At 44.5% G+C, this 13,134-nt stretch overlaps 2 long non-coding RNA genes and 7 other non-coding genes across 9 annotated transcripts; all 9 read left to right on the top strand.

The window, feature by feature from the left end:
- Window positions 1-1,515: 1,515 nt before the first annotated feature.
- LOC138243488 (uncharacterized) lies at window positions 1,516-2,509 on the top strand. Its single transcript, XR_011192145.1, has 3 exons — window positions 1,516-1,646; window positions 1,896-1,961; window positions 2,434-2,509. It is a non-coding gene; the product is annotated as an uncharacterized lncRNA (long non-coding RNA).
- A 371-nt stretch (window positions 2,510-2,880) lies between these two features.
- Window positions 2,881-5,863, top strand: LOC138242743 (uncharacterized). Its single transcript, XR_011191696.1, has 4 exons — window positions 2,881-2,988; window positions 3,521-3,579; window positions 3,687-3,801; window positions 4,367-5,863. It is a non-coding gene; the product is annotated as an uncharacterized lncRNA (long non-coding RNA).
- Window positions 5,864-8,766: 2,903 nt separating this feature from the next.
- LOC138217360 (5S ribosomal RNA) lies at window positions 8,767-8,885 on the top strand. The gene has a single exon (XR_011181072.1). It is a non-coding gene; the product is annotated as a 5S ribosomal RNA (ribosomal RNA).
- A 537-nt stretch (window positions 8,886-9,422) lies between these two features.
- Window positions 9,423-9,541, top strand: LOC138217393 (5S ribosomal RNA). The gene has a single exon (XR_011181105.1). It is a non-coding gene; the product is annotated as a 5S ribosomal RNA (ribosomal RNA).
- Window positions 9,542-10,078: 537 nt separating this feature from the next.
- Window positions 10,079-10,197, top strand: LOC138218301 (5S ribosomal RNA). Its single transcript, XR_011181491.1, has one exon. It is a non-coding gene; the product is annotated as a 5S ribosomal RNA (ribosomal RNA).
- Window positions 10,198-10,734: 537 nt separating this feature from the next.
- On the top strand, window positions 10,735-10,853 carry LOC138244502 (5S ribosomal RNA). The gene has a single exon (XR_011193117.1). It is a non-coding gene; the product is annotated as a 5S ribosomal RNA (ribosomal RNA).
- A 537-nt stretch (window positions 10,854-11,390) lies between these two features.
- LOC138217566 (5S ribosomal RNA) lies at window positions 11,391-11,509 on the top strand. The gene has a single exon (XR_011181278.1). It is a non-coding gene; the product is annotated as a 5S ribosomal RNA (ribosomal RNA).
- A 537-nt stretch (window positions 11,510-12,046) lies between these two features.
- Window positions 12,047-12,165, top strand: LOC138245302 (5S ribosomal RNA). Its single transcript, XR_011193912.1, has one exon. It is a non-coding gene; the product is annotated as a 5S ribosomal RNA (ribosomal RNA).
- A 527-nt stretch (window positions 12,166-12,692) lies between these two features.
- Window positions 12,693-12,811, top strand: LOC138218795 (5S ribosomal RNA). The gene has a single exon (XR_011181540.1). It is a non-coding gene; the product is annotated as a 5S ribosomal RNA (ribosomal RNA).
- The last annotated feature ends 323 nt before the right edge of the window (window positions 12,812-13,134 follow it).

Genomic DNA, 13,134 nt, shown 5'->3' with positions numbered 1-13,134 from the left:
CTTTGCAACATTTTCCTTTGCCATCCTGCAAAACAGCACAACTTTGAGTGTCGCCAGAAATGTTTTCAAACACATGTGTATTGTACTCTCAAGCAGGAGGTTCACAAATGAAGTCCAATCTAGTGTCTGCCTCCTTAACGCTTACATTTCTCAAACAACCACACCAGACCAGATGGAAAAGGAAGCAGAAGTCAAAGACACAGATGAGGTACTGTACCCAAAAATGAGAGGCAGCCTGGGCCGCTCTCCTTTCGCTGTGGAGTTCAAAGGTATTTATGAAGACAGCATATCAGCTCAAGGACATGATGACTATGGGACACAACACAATGTGAACCCCTATTTCTGTGAAGACATAATAAGATTTCTGTTGCAAAGATACATGGCACTATTTCCACTGTGGAGTGGAATTTTGTTGGGTGACCTGGCAAGATATGCTTCAGACAGCAAAAAAGACATATCAATGTCAGAGGTAGCACAAACAAGAGCCACTAATTGTCATGTTGAGACCTGGTTTGGCATTGTCAAGCATTCAATACTTCAGCACAGGAGGAAACTGAGGCCAGCAGAGTTTATTACGATAATGAGACAATCCCTCCAAGGCCGGTACAGAGAACATATAATCCAAAATGCTCTCCCCAAAAAGGTTTTGACGGCTCCATTGATCACCACTAAGACACGTCATGAACATGCACAGGAACAATGGGCAAAGAGAGCACCAGGTGTAGGCAAAGAAACAAAAAATAAATTCTACAGCGCACCACAGAAAATTCCAATCCCCAAAAAAATGAGAACACAGGAAAAAAAAGTTAGCAATAGAAATATTGAAACAAATGAAAAATCGCCAGATGACAGCAACGGCCTGCAAGTACAGCAGGGGAAAGCAGGAACCACAAATATAAAGAATGGCAGCACAAAGAAGAAAGGAAAGTGTCACCCAAGCAAGCTGCCGTGGGCATGGCTGAAGTGATCACACCACACTGTGATGCACGCCCCATCTCAAAACTTATAAAAGAGAAAACAGATTTCAAAAAGAAGGTAGGATTTGTATTTCAAATATTTCTCTGTGTGGACATTCACTTCTTTTTCAGAGCTTATGAATGTCATCTTCTACTACTGTAGGTGTTCTTTGTCGTTTCTCTCTAACTTGTTATACTTGTTGACATACTTGTGTTATACTTGTGGTGTGTAATCTCAATTTTCATTATGTTAGGTCCAGTGATCTCTTGTGTATGCTTTTGGCTTGGTAAATCTTTTTTAGGTACACGCCCTTTGGAACATCAATCCGAGTGAATTAGTGGTTGCAGTTTTGCCATCCATGCACAGTGCAGACACATATATTCTCAGACACTCGGAGTTTGTGTCTCTGAAACCAGATGAGTGGCTCATAGGCGAGGTAAGATGAAAGTGTTTGATTGCATGCATTTGTTAAGGTTTCTGAGCTTTTGTGTAATCAAATGTGTGTGAGTGCGTGAAATCACATCTTCTTCAATTGTGTTTGCTTTTTCCATAAGACCATTGAGTGTTACTTTCAAGTAGCGAAAGAATCCATGGACTTGGGGAAGAAGGTTTTCCTAATGAACCACTACACAACTGGTGTAATCATGAGTGGGAATAGAGAGCGCATGGCTAGACAACGTTTGTCCAAGGTAAGGACATCAAACACAAATGTTGATGGATTACATTAGTGAGGGGGCAAACATGGTTTTTCACTAACTGATGATTGTTTTATCAATAGAGAAACAAGGAGAGCTACAAGCAATCAAAACAGGTCACAACTGTGCCCATGGTGCTGCCTAAAGAAACTACCTTTATAGTCAGAAATGAAAATTCAAAGGTAGCACACCATCCCTGTGAGGCAGCCTGTTGTACTAATCTTGTCATTCTTTTCATTACAGGTCAACTTTGAAAACTATGAAGCCATTATTAGCTTTTTTAACACTGGTGTCCACTGGAAATTGTTGGTAAGTGTGGTGCAGGTAATCCAAAACAGCGTAGGTTTATAATTACACCTGGAACCATTACAGTTCAAGTGATTATCCTTGTTGCATCTAAAAAAATTACAAAGTCACAATGTATGTGTTCCTCTCCTGTTAAAAAAGGTGGACATTGATAGTGAGTGTCCAAGGCAATGGTGACAGTGCACTTTTCCTAAATTATTGTTGTGAATACTGCTGTGTAATGAACAGACAACCAAACAAGTCAAAGTGTCATGTAGGAAAAAAAGTACTGTTAGGTCATTTCCTGACTGTCTTTGCCGAGGTTTGCAAAATATTAAATGTTAAATAATATATAAATATAAATATTATATATATAAAATATTCAAATATTAAAAACCTTTGTTTAAACAACATAAAACTCCTGAAACTGCCTGTGTGTCTGGCCCCACATTAAATGCAACTTCATGTCTGATGATGGGCCCTTTGTTTCTTGCAGTATCTGTATGCTCCATCCCAGAAAGTCTTTGTGGTCGACCCTATGGGGAGTGATGAGATGGGAGACTCCACTGCAGCGGCAAAAAGGTTCAGGTAAGAAATCAAGCATTAGTTTCGTGGTGAAATTCTGCAGGGGCACACATACATTTCAGGTTCAAGTTCAGCATGACAAATATTTCCTCATTTATCAATAACCTATTGTTTTGATTCACAGGGACTTTTTTAAGATGCGCAGGAATGTCCTAGGAAAAGAAGACTGGTTGAATATCAACTGGCACCCAAGCGTGATTGGTCACACCAGGCAAGCAGATGCCTCAAGCTGTGGGGTCTTTGTGATGCAGGTCAGCATAACCTTTCCATGCCGAAATTTTGGACTTAAAACTATTGTATGAGAGATTTTTAGGGAAATAATTGAAACAAACTTTTGTCTGTTAGATGGGTGCAGACATCATTAACAATTTCCCGGATATTCCAACATATATCGAAATAAACAGCAGTGCCAAAGAAATGAGAAAGTTGCGGGAAGACCTGTCAATCAGAATTCTTGAGGCTTCAGGTATTGTACCATTTGATCCTCATTGCCTACGTTTCTTGGTGTATATTATTTTCCTGAAGCATGTTCTCTCTCTGTAACAAGTCTGGATGAAAAAGATTCTCAATTTATTTATATGCAGAACTCATTTGGGTATTCTTTTTGTACTATATAACACAGTGATGAAAAGTTAATTAAATCACATTTCACACAGTTAAAATTCAATGACACTTTGGCCTTCGTCGTGGTTGACACAACCATTGTCTGGGAAAAGTGTGGGTCTAAATTGCCCATAGTGAAGCAAAGCAAACTGAAACATGATAGCTGTGTTATCATGTGCCCCCTTAAAATCATAGCAACACACGCTGACGCAAAAAAGGGTAACAGGTGTTGACAGGAGTATTCTGAGACATGACAATGTGCGGTTTAAGAAGCAGTAGAACACCTAATCAGGAAAGTGCATACGAAAAGGTCTCTATCAAACTGTCTTCAATTATGCAACAATGATCTGTAGATAACATTGGAAAAATCAGTCTATTTGGCATGTTTATTATAGCTCCTCTCCAGGACATGTGCCTGATGTGTGGAGAAACACCAGTGCGGCAGACAAACTGGGTAAGTGAACATCATCTCTATCTGTATGTGTAATGTATGCACATAATAACAAAACATGCCAGTGAAATGTGATAGCTGAACTGATATAAGGTTTACTGTCCGTGTAGATTCAGTGTGACAGTTGTGAAAACTGGTTCCATGAATTGTGCATCTCAAAAGAAGAGTATGAAAGCGCAAAGAATGAAGTAACATGGATATGTACATTTTGCCAACCCCAGTTTGGTGAGTATGCTCTGCATGCAAACTATCACTATGAAAGGGTTTTTTAAGCAGGACATGTAGTTTTAGATTCAGCAGAAACATACAGTAGGATGACATATTTCAGTGGACGTTATAATTGTTTGTTATTGTTAAGAAGTTTGGATTGCAGGCTTGTCTTCTGGCATTAATGGTTCTATAAATTAGAGATAACTTTTCAAAAAACACACCAAAGAAGGCACACATAAAAGATTACTGATAATCTGTGCAATTTATTACATGACACAGGCATCTCAAAGATAGAATTACTGTGTCAGATTAATGATTAGACATGGATGCATCAAATCACTTACTAGGTTTCTTTCCAATAGTATAGAAACAAAGACACAACCATGAACACCTAAAAGAGCTTGCCATTTAGCACAGAAACAATATAACGTCTTGCTGTAAAAACACAAAGTAAGAAAAAAGGAGTTTGATTAAGAGAGATCTGGCAAATTGTGCAAATACCTAGATCTTGATTTGTGACCCATTTATACTCCTTGGATCCTTTGCAGTTCGTAACCCTTCTTACGGTTTTATATTTCAGGCACTGTTGATGAGTGAGCATCCACCCCCTACTCCCGAGCATTACATAAAAGACATGCTGGAAACTCAAGAAGACTGTCAACGTGTTCTCAGCAGAATTCACCTCCAAAAGACACGTAAGTACAAGTTTCAATATCCCCCCAAAAATTTTATCTTGGGTAAGAGTAAACTTTCGTACACTTTGCCAAACAATAATGAAAAACACTAGAACACAAAATCACTAGAAACCATTTGTTATCTATTGCCAGAAACCAAACAAAGTCTGTATGAAAACAGTAAAAAAGTTAATCATGACACAACACAGTCCCTTTTAAATATGATCACTACACACTGTTAACATCACTGTAGTAGTGCAAAGAAATGTAAAACGACAGTATGTCACCATGACATGATTTATGTGAAAGATTTCCAGATAAAATTGTATCCATCCTAGTAAGATAGATTAATCAAGAAATTCCACTCCGTTGTGAGAAAGATCAAAGAAAAATGGCTTCTCTCAAATAGAAGTGTATCTAGGGTGATTCCTTTTTATTAGGTTTCCAAAACAGTACTCTATCTACCTTCAGGCAGGGCACAGTGCTAAAAGGATTCTAACCGGAACAATAAAACACAATTGCATCATCGAAGTCCGAACCCCACTGGCTTTCAATATCGTACCATGTACATCTCCAGGAGTGGAGACTCATGAAAAAGAACAGCCTAGACACCAAAGTGATACTTTTCTTACAGTAAGGTTAAGGTAGTTGTAGGATGCTGTCTAGATCAATGAACAGATTATGTTAACAATAGCAAGCACGTAGCAGAGCATTTAGGCACACAGCCCCTAAATTGTGGAAATATATGTCAGACCTTTTTAAGGATGCCCCATACCTACAAGCATATTTAACAATGCTGTAGTCTTCTACATCGTCTCTGTAGTCTTCTTTATCCCAAGTGATCTAATTCTTTAGGAGGTGCAGAAACATAGATATCAAGTGGGTAAGTAGACAACCACGTTGCAATTGTTTTTTCTGTGTCTAACCCTTTTTTTTTCTCCACACCATGCCTGCCACTGTTCTCTCTTCGGTGCCTTTGGTTGATATTGAGCTCCGTCCCCCATGACAAGGGATCCTCCTGGATTTCTGAAGCAAGGAACCCAGCCTACAAAACTCAAGATCCTGTACTGCTCAACCCAGTGGATGGGACACACTCAACATTAACATCTAGTCTCACATAATATATGAAATAGAATTCACCGTGTCAATCTGCATGGTTGTGCATGTGAACTGTTTCTAGTAACTATTTGTCATACACAACCAGGACCTGGAGGGGAGGTCAACCATCAGGCCTTGGACCCCCAGAGATTTTTTTTCTCCTTTGGAGTTTTTTGTTTTTCTCTCCTTCGTGCCTGATGGTTACACAGTCACATCATCAAGACTGCATACCACACCTTCATTGTGATTACAGATATAGCTTATTTAAAATGTGAAATTAGGAAAAAACTAAACGAAACATGGGAAATAAAAAGAATGTAAAATCTAAAATTTTCAGATGTTGTGATGAAGCTTTTGACTCATGAATAGCACCCTCCTATCCCAGTGTATTACCTGTAGTGTTATCTTCAGAAACTCATTACAAAATAAAGACAGGGGCCACAGCCACAGTAAGGTTGTATGAGGTTCGGGGGCCTGTCTGGTGTGTAAAACACTTGGTTTCAGCAGAGTGGGTGCTGTATTTGAAATGCTATTGAGCCATGAAGACGACCCACCTGTCCCAGTGTATTACCTGTAGTGTAATCTTCAGAAAATCATAAAAAATTAAAGAAAGGGGCCACAGCTACAGTAAGGTTGTATGAGGTTTGGGGGCCTGTCTGGTGTGTAAAACACTTGGTTTCAGCAGAGTGGGTGCTGTATTTGAAATGCTATTGAGCCATGAAGGCTACCCACCCGTCCCAGTGTATTACCTGTAGTGTTATCTTCAGAAACTCATTACAAAATAAAGACAGGGGCCACAGCTACAGTAAGGTTGTATGAGGTTCGGGGGCCTGTCTGGTGTGTAAAACACTTGGTTTCAGCAGAGTGGGTGCTGTATTTGAAATGCTATTGAGCCATGAAGACGACCCACCCGTCCCAGTGTATTACCTGTAGTGTAATCTTCAGAAAATCATAAAAAATTAAAGAAAGGGGCCACAGCTACAGTAAGGTTGTATGAGGTTCGGGGGCCTGTCTGGTGTGTAAAACACTTGGTTTCAGCAGAGTGGGTGCTGTATTTGAAATGCTATTGAGCCATGAAGACGACCCACCTGTCCCAGTGTATTACCTGTAGTGTTATCTTCAGAAACTCATTAAAAAATAAAGACAGGGGCCACAGCTACAGTAAGGTTGTATGAGGTTCGGGGGCCTGTCTGGTGTGTAAAACACTTGGTTTCAGCAGAGTGGGTGCTGTATTTGAAATGCTATTGAGCCATGAAGACGACCCACCCGTCCCAGTGTATTACCTGTAGTGTTATCTTCAGAAACTCATTAAAAAATAAAGACAGGGGCCACAGCTACAGTAAGGTTGTATGAGGTTCGGGGGCCTGTCTGGTGTGTAAAACACTTGGTTTCAGCAGAGTGGGTGCTGTATTTGAAATGCTATTGAGCCATGAAGACGACCCACCCGTCCCAGTGTATTACCTGTAGTGTTATCTTCAGAAACTCATTACAAAATAAAGACAGGGGCCACAGCTACAGTAAGGTTGTATGAGGTTCGGGGGCCTGTCTGGTGTGTAAAACACTTGGTTTCAGCAGAGTGGGTGCTGTATTTGAAATGCTATTGAGCCATGAAGACGACCCACCCGTCCCAGTGTATTACCTGTAGTGTAATCTTCAGAAAATCATAAAAAATTAAAGAAAGGGGCCACAGCTACAGTAAGGTTGTATGAGGTTTGGGGGCCTGTCTGGTGTGTAAAACACTTGGTTTCAGCAGAGTGGGTGCTGTATTTGAAATGCTATTGAGCCATGAAGACGACCCACCTGTCCCAGTGTATTACCTGTAGTGTTATCTTCAGAAACTCATTACAAAATAAAGACAGGGGCCACAGCCACAGTAAGGTTGTATGAGGTTCGGGGGCCTGTCTGGTGTGTAAAACACTTGGTTTCAGCAGTGTGGGTGCTGTATTTGAAATGCTATTGAGCCATGAAGACAACCCACCCATCCCACCTGTAGTGTTATCTTCAGAAAATCATAAAAAAATAAAGGTTCCATAACCCAAAACAAAGCTGGGAATAGTCAGATGACCTGCTTAGTGTGCAAAACACTTACCTGCAGCATTGTGGGTGCTGTGGTTTAAATGCTATTGGTTTGTGAACAGAATACCCCTATCCCAGTGCATTGTGCCATATTAAATAAAAGCATGAGAAAAAGATTCAGAATGTAAAGCTGTGTCAGTGTTCTGTGTAAAAAATCGGTTTGAACATCATGGGAGCTGTTTTTAATAAGATGCTGAGTAAAGAATATTTTAATCTTCCTGCTGTCAGTAGTATTTTCAATATAGTTGACCCTTACCTGAATGAAAACAGGACGTAAAGGAAGGGTTTCAGAAGTCAAACAAAGCTTTATTCCTGTGCTTACAGTCTGGGTAATGGGAGACTGCGCTGTTCTGCTTCCTATGGTCATATACGGGTTTTTCGCACGAAGCGATTTGAACAGTATTTCTCGCGTTGTGAACGTGTGCACACAGCGGTCCCCCGGGTTCCAGTTCGTGCGTAATTACGCATCGATGAAAAACCGGAGGTTTAAAAAAAGATAATTAGCTCACTGATAGTTTGATGTAAAGAGTGTGGAAATATCCACAAGTCGTGGTCTTTAAAATGCATTTGGTTTGACGGCGTTCTGTGCTTCCATTGCGAAGATATGGACAAAAGAATATTCGTGCTTGGTCAAAAAAATGTCATAAAAACGAAAAAGTAAAGGCTGAGAAAGCATCCACAATGTATTTTATACACAAAACTAGCATTCTCGCAACTCTTAGAGGTTTCGTGAAAGCGCTACAGGCGTGCCAAAATCGTTTTCGAACTTCGAGCTAACTTTACCCCGGTCTGAAACGAGACACAGCGCTTCGGCTGTGGAGACTTGTTCGGCTGGCGTTCGGAGAGTCGCGTTTTTCAGAATTGTATTGAGATCGTTTTCCACAGAGCTCAGATGTCAAAGCACAGCAGCAGCTCTCCACAGCGATCCTCTATAGCGCCCTTTCTCCCGCAGCTCCGTCCTCATTGGAAGGAAGCAAGAGTGAAAGGCTGAAGTGAAATAGAGCGGGGACGAAGGCAGTGAAGAGAGAGAACGTGGGAAGAAGAGAAAAACGCAAGAGAAAAAAAGCAGCGTCGTAAAAGAGGTGACGGAGCTGTCCTCTCAATAAGAAGGGTGCCAGTGAGCCTTGCTCTCGCTTTCGGCCACACCCCCTTGAGCACGCCTGATCTCATCTGATCTTGGAAGCTAAACAGGGATGGGCCTGGTTAGTACTTGGATGGGAGACCGCCTGGGAATACCAGGTGCTGTAAGCTTTTAAGCGCAGGAGGCGCCCTATCCCCGCTCGCTCGCTCATTCCCCTGTTCACACGTGCAGTGCGGCTTGTCCGTCTGTTTATTTCTCAGCTTTGGCGAGACACGGGTGCTTGTGTATTAGCGTGAGCGTTTTTTATTCTGATCAGGAACAGTTTTACAAGTCCGCAAAGGATCGAGGAAAGGTTTATCGCCAGCTGAAAAGAGACACAGCGCTTCGGCTGTGGAGACTTGTTCGGCTGGCGTTCGGAGAGTCGCGTTTTTCAGAATTGTATTGAGATCGTTTTCCACAGAGCTCAGATGTCAAAGCACAGCAGCAGCTCTCCACAGCGATCCTCTATAGCGCCCTTTCTCCCGCAGCTCCGTCCTCATTGGAAGGAAGCAAGAGTGAAAGGCTGAAGTGAAATAGAGCGGGGACAAAGGCAGTGAAGAGAGAGAACGTGGGAAGAAGAGAAAAACGCAAGGGAAAAAAAGCAGCGTCGTAAAAGAGGTGACGGAGCTGTCCTCTCAATAAGAAGGGTGCCAGCGAGCCTTGCTCTTGCTTATGGCCACACCCCCTTGAGCACGCCTGATCTCGTCTGATCTCGGAAGCTAAACAGGGATGGGCTTGGTTAGTACTTGGATGGGAGACCGCCTGGGAGTACCAGGTGCTGTAAGCTTTTATGCGCAGGAGGCGCCCTATCCCCGCTCGCTCGCTCATTCCCCTGTTCACACGTGCAGTGCGGCTTGTCCGTCTGTTTATTTGTCAGCTTTGGCGAGACACGGGTGCTTGTGTATTAGCGTGAGCGTTTTTTATTCTGATCATGAACAGTTTTACAAGTCCGCAAAGGATCGAGGAAAGGTTTATCGCCAGCTGAAAAAAGACACAGCGCTTCGGCTGTGGAGACTTGTTCGGCTGGCGTTCGGAGAGTCGCGTTTTTCAGAATTGTATTGAGATCGTTTTCAACAGAGCTCAGATATCAAAGCACAGCAGCAGCTCTCCACAGCGATCCTCTATAGTGCCCTTTCTCCCGCAGCTCCGTCCTCATTGGAAGGAAGCAAGAGTGAAAGTCTGAAGTGAAATAGAGCGGGGACGAAGGCAGTGAAGAGAGAGAACGTGGGAAGAAGAGAAAAACGCAAGGGAAAAAAAGCAGCGTCGTAAAATAGGTGACGGAGCTGTCCTCTCAATAAGAAGGGTGCCAGAGAGCCTTGCTCTCGCTTACGGCCACACCCCCTTGAGCACGCCTGATCTCGTCTGATCTCGGAAGCTAAACAGGGATGGGCCTGGTTAGTACTTGGATGGGAGACCGCCTGGGAATACCAGGTGCTGTAAGCCTTTAAGCGCAGGAGGCGCCCTATCCCCGCTCGCTCGCTCATTCCCCTGTTCACACGTGCAGTGCGGCTTGTCCGTCTGTTTATTTGTCAGCTTTGGCGAGACACGGGTGCTTGTGTATTAGCGTGAGCGTTTTTTATTCTGATCATGAACAGTTTAACAAGTCCGCAAAGGATCGAGGAAAGGTTTATCGCCAGCTGAAAAGAGACACAGCGCTTCGGCTGTGGAGACTTGTTCGGCTGGCGTTCGGAGAGTCGCGTTTTTCAGAATTGTATTGAGATCGTTTTCCACAGAGCTCAGATGTCAAAGCACAGCAGCAGCTCTCCACAGCGATCCTCTATAGCGCCCTTTCTCCCGCAGCTCCGTCCTCATTGGAAGGAAGCAAGAGTGAAAGGCTGAAGTGAAATAGAGCGGGGACGAAGGCAGTGAAGAGAGAGAACGTGGGAAGAAGAGAAAAACGCAAGGGAAAAAAAGCAGCGTCGTAAAAGAGGTGACGGAGCTGTCCTCTCAATAAGAAGGGTGCCAGCGAGCCTTTCCCTCGCTTACGGCCACACCCCCTTGAGCACGCCTGATCTCGTCTGATCTCGGAAGCTAAACAGGGATGGGCCTGGTTAGTACTTGGATGGGAGACCGCCTGGGAATACCAGGTGCTGTAAGCTTTTAAGCGCAGGAGGCGCCCTATCCCCGCTCGCTCGCTCATTCCCCTGTTCACACGTGCAGTGCGGCATGTCCGTCTGTTTATTTGTCAGCTTTGGCGAGACACGGGTGCTTGTGTATAAGCGTGAGCGTTTTTTATTCTGATCAGGAACAGTTTTACAAGTCCGCAATGGATCGAGGAAAGGTTTATCGCCAGCTGAAAAGAGACCCAGCGCTTCGGCTGTGGAGACTTGTTCGGCTGGCGTTCGGAGAGTCGCGTTTTTCAGAATTGTATTGAGATCGTTTTCCACAGAGCTCAGATGTCAAAGCACAGCAGCAGCTCTCCACAGCGATCCTCTATAGCGCCCTTTCTCCCGCAGCTCCGTCCTCATTGGAAGGAAGCAAGAGTGAAAGGCTGAAGTGAAATAGAGCGGGGACGAAGGCAGTGAAGAGAGAGAACGTGGGAAGAAGAGAAAAACGCAAGGGAAAAAAAGCAGCGTCGTAAAAGAGGTGGCGGAGCTGTCCTCTCAATAAGAAGGGTGCCAGCGAGCCTTGCTCTCGCTTACGGCCACACCCCCTTGAGCACGCCTGATCTCGTCTGATCTCGGAAGCTAAACAGGGATGGGCCTGGTTAGTACTTGGATGGGAGACCGCCTGGGAATACCAGTTGCTGTAAGCTTTTAAGCGCAGGAGGCGCCCTATCCCCGCTCGCTCGCTCATTCCCCTGTTCACACGTGCAGTGCGGCTTGTCCGTCTGTTTGTTTGTCAGCTTTGGCGAGACACGGGTGCTTGTGTATTAGCGTGAGCGTTTTTTATTCTGATCAGGAACAGTTTTACAAGTCTACAAAGGATCGAGGAAAGGTTTATCGCCAGCTGAAAAGAGACACAGCGCTTCGGCTGTGGAGACTTGTTCGGCTGGCGTTCGGAGAGTCGCTTTTTTCAGAATTGTATTGAGATCGTTTTCCACAGAGCTCAGATGTCAAAGCACAGCAGCAGCTCTCCACAGCGATCCTCTATAGCGCCCTTTCTCCCGCAGCTCCGTCCTCATTGGAAGGAAGCAAGAGTGAAAGGCTGAAGTGAAATAGAGCGGGGACGAAGGCAGTGAAGAGAGAGAACGTGGGAAGAAGAGAAAAACGCAAGGGAAAAAAAGCAGCGTCGTAAAAGAGGTGACGGAGCTGTCCTCTCAATAAGAAGGGTGCCAGCGAACCTTGCTCTCGCTTATGGCCACACCCCCTTGAGCACGCCTGATCTCGTCTGATCTCGGAAGCTAAACAGGGATGGGCCTGGTTAGTACTTGGATGGGAGACCGCCTGGGAATACCAGGTGCTGTAAGCTTTTAAGCGCAGGAGGCGCCCTATCCCCGCTCGCTCGCTCATTCCCCTGTTCACACGTGCAGTGCAGCTTGTCCGTCTGTTTATTTGTCAGCTTTGGCGAGACACGGGTGCTTGTGTATTAGCGTGAGCGTTTTTTATTCTGATCAGGAACAGTTTTACAAGTCCGCAAAGGATCGAGGAAAGGTTTATCGCCAGCTGAAAACAGACACAGCGCTTTGGCTGTGGAGACTTGTTCGGCTGGCGTTCGGAGAGTCGCGTTTTTCAGAATTGTATTGAGATCGTTTTCCACAGAGCTCAGATGTCAAAGCACAGCAGCAGCTCTCCTCTATAGCGCCCTTTCTCCCGCAGCTCCGTCCTCATTGGAAGGAAGCAAGAGTGAAAGGCTGAAGTGAAATAGAGCGGGGACGAAGGCAGTGAAGAGAGAGAACGTGGGAAGAAGAGAAAAACGCAAGAGAAAAAAAGCAGCGTCGTAAAAGAGGTGACGGAGCTGTCCTCTCAATAAGAAGGGTGCCAGCGAGCCTTGCTCTCGCTTACGGCCACACCCCCTTGACCACGCCCGATCTCGTCTGATCTCGGAAGCTAAACAGGGATGGGCCTGGTTAGTACTTGGATGGGAGACCGCCTGGGAATACCAGGTGCTGTAAGCTTTTAAGCGCAGGAGGCGCCCTATCCCCGCTCGCTCGCTCATTCCCCTGTTCACACGTGCAGTGCGGCTTGTCCGTCTGTTTATTTGTCAGCTTTGGCGAGACACGGGTGCTTGTGTATTAGCATGAGCGTTTTTTATTCTGATCAGGAACAGTTTAACAAGTCCGCAAAGGATCAAGGAAAGGTTTATCGCCAGCTGAAAAGAGACACAGCGCTTCGGCTGTGGAGACTTGTTCGGCTGGCGTTCGGAGAGTCGCGTTTTTCAGAATTGTATTGAGATCGTTTTCCACAGAGCTCAGATGTCAAAGCACAGCAGCAGCTCTCC

Source organism: Lepisosteus oculatus, chromosome 14 (assembly GCF_040954835.1).
Source record: "Lepisosteus oculatus isolate fLepOcu1 chromosome 14, fLepOcu1.hap2, whole genome shotgun sequence".
Lineage (NCBI taxonomy): Eukaryota > Metazoa > Chordata > Actinopteri > Semionotiformes > Lepisosteidae > Lepisosteus > Lepisosteus oculatus.
Note: the sequence above shows the minus strand (reverse complement) of the source record. Positions and strands in the feature narration are given on the sequence as shown.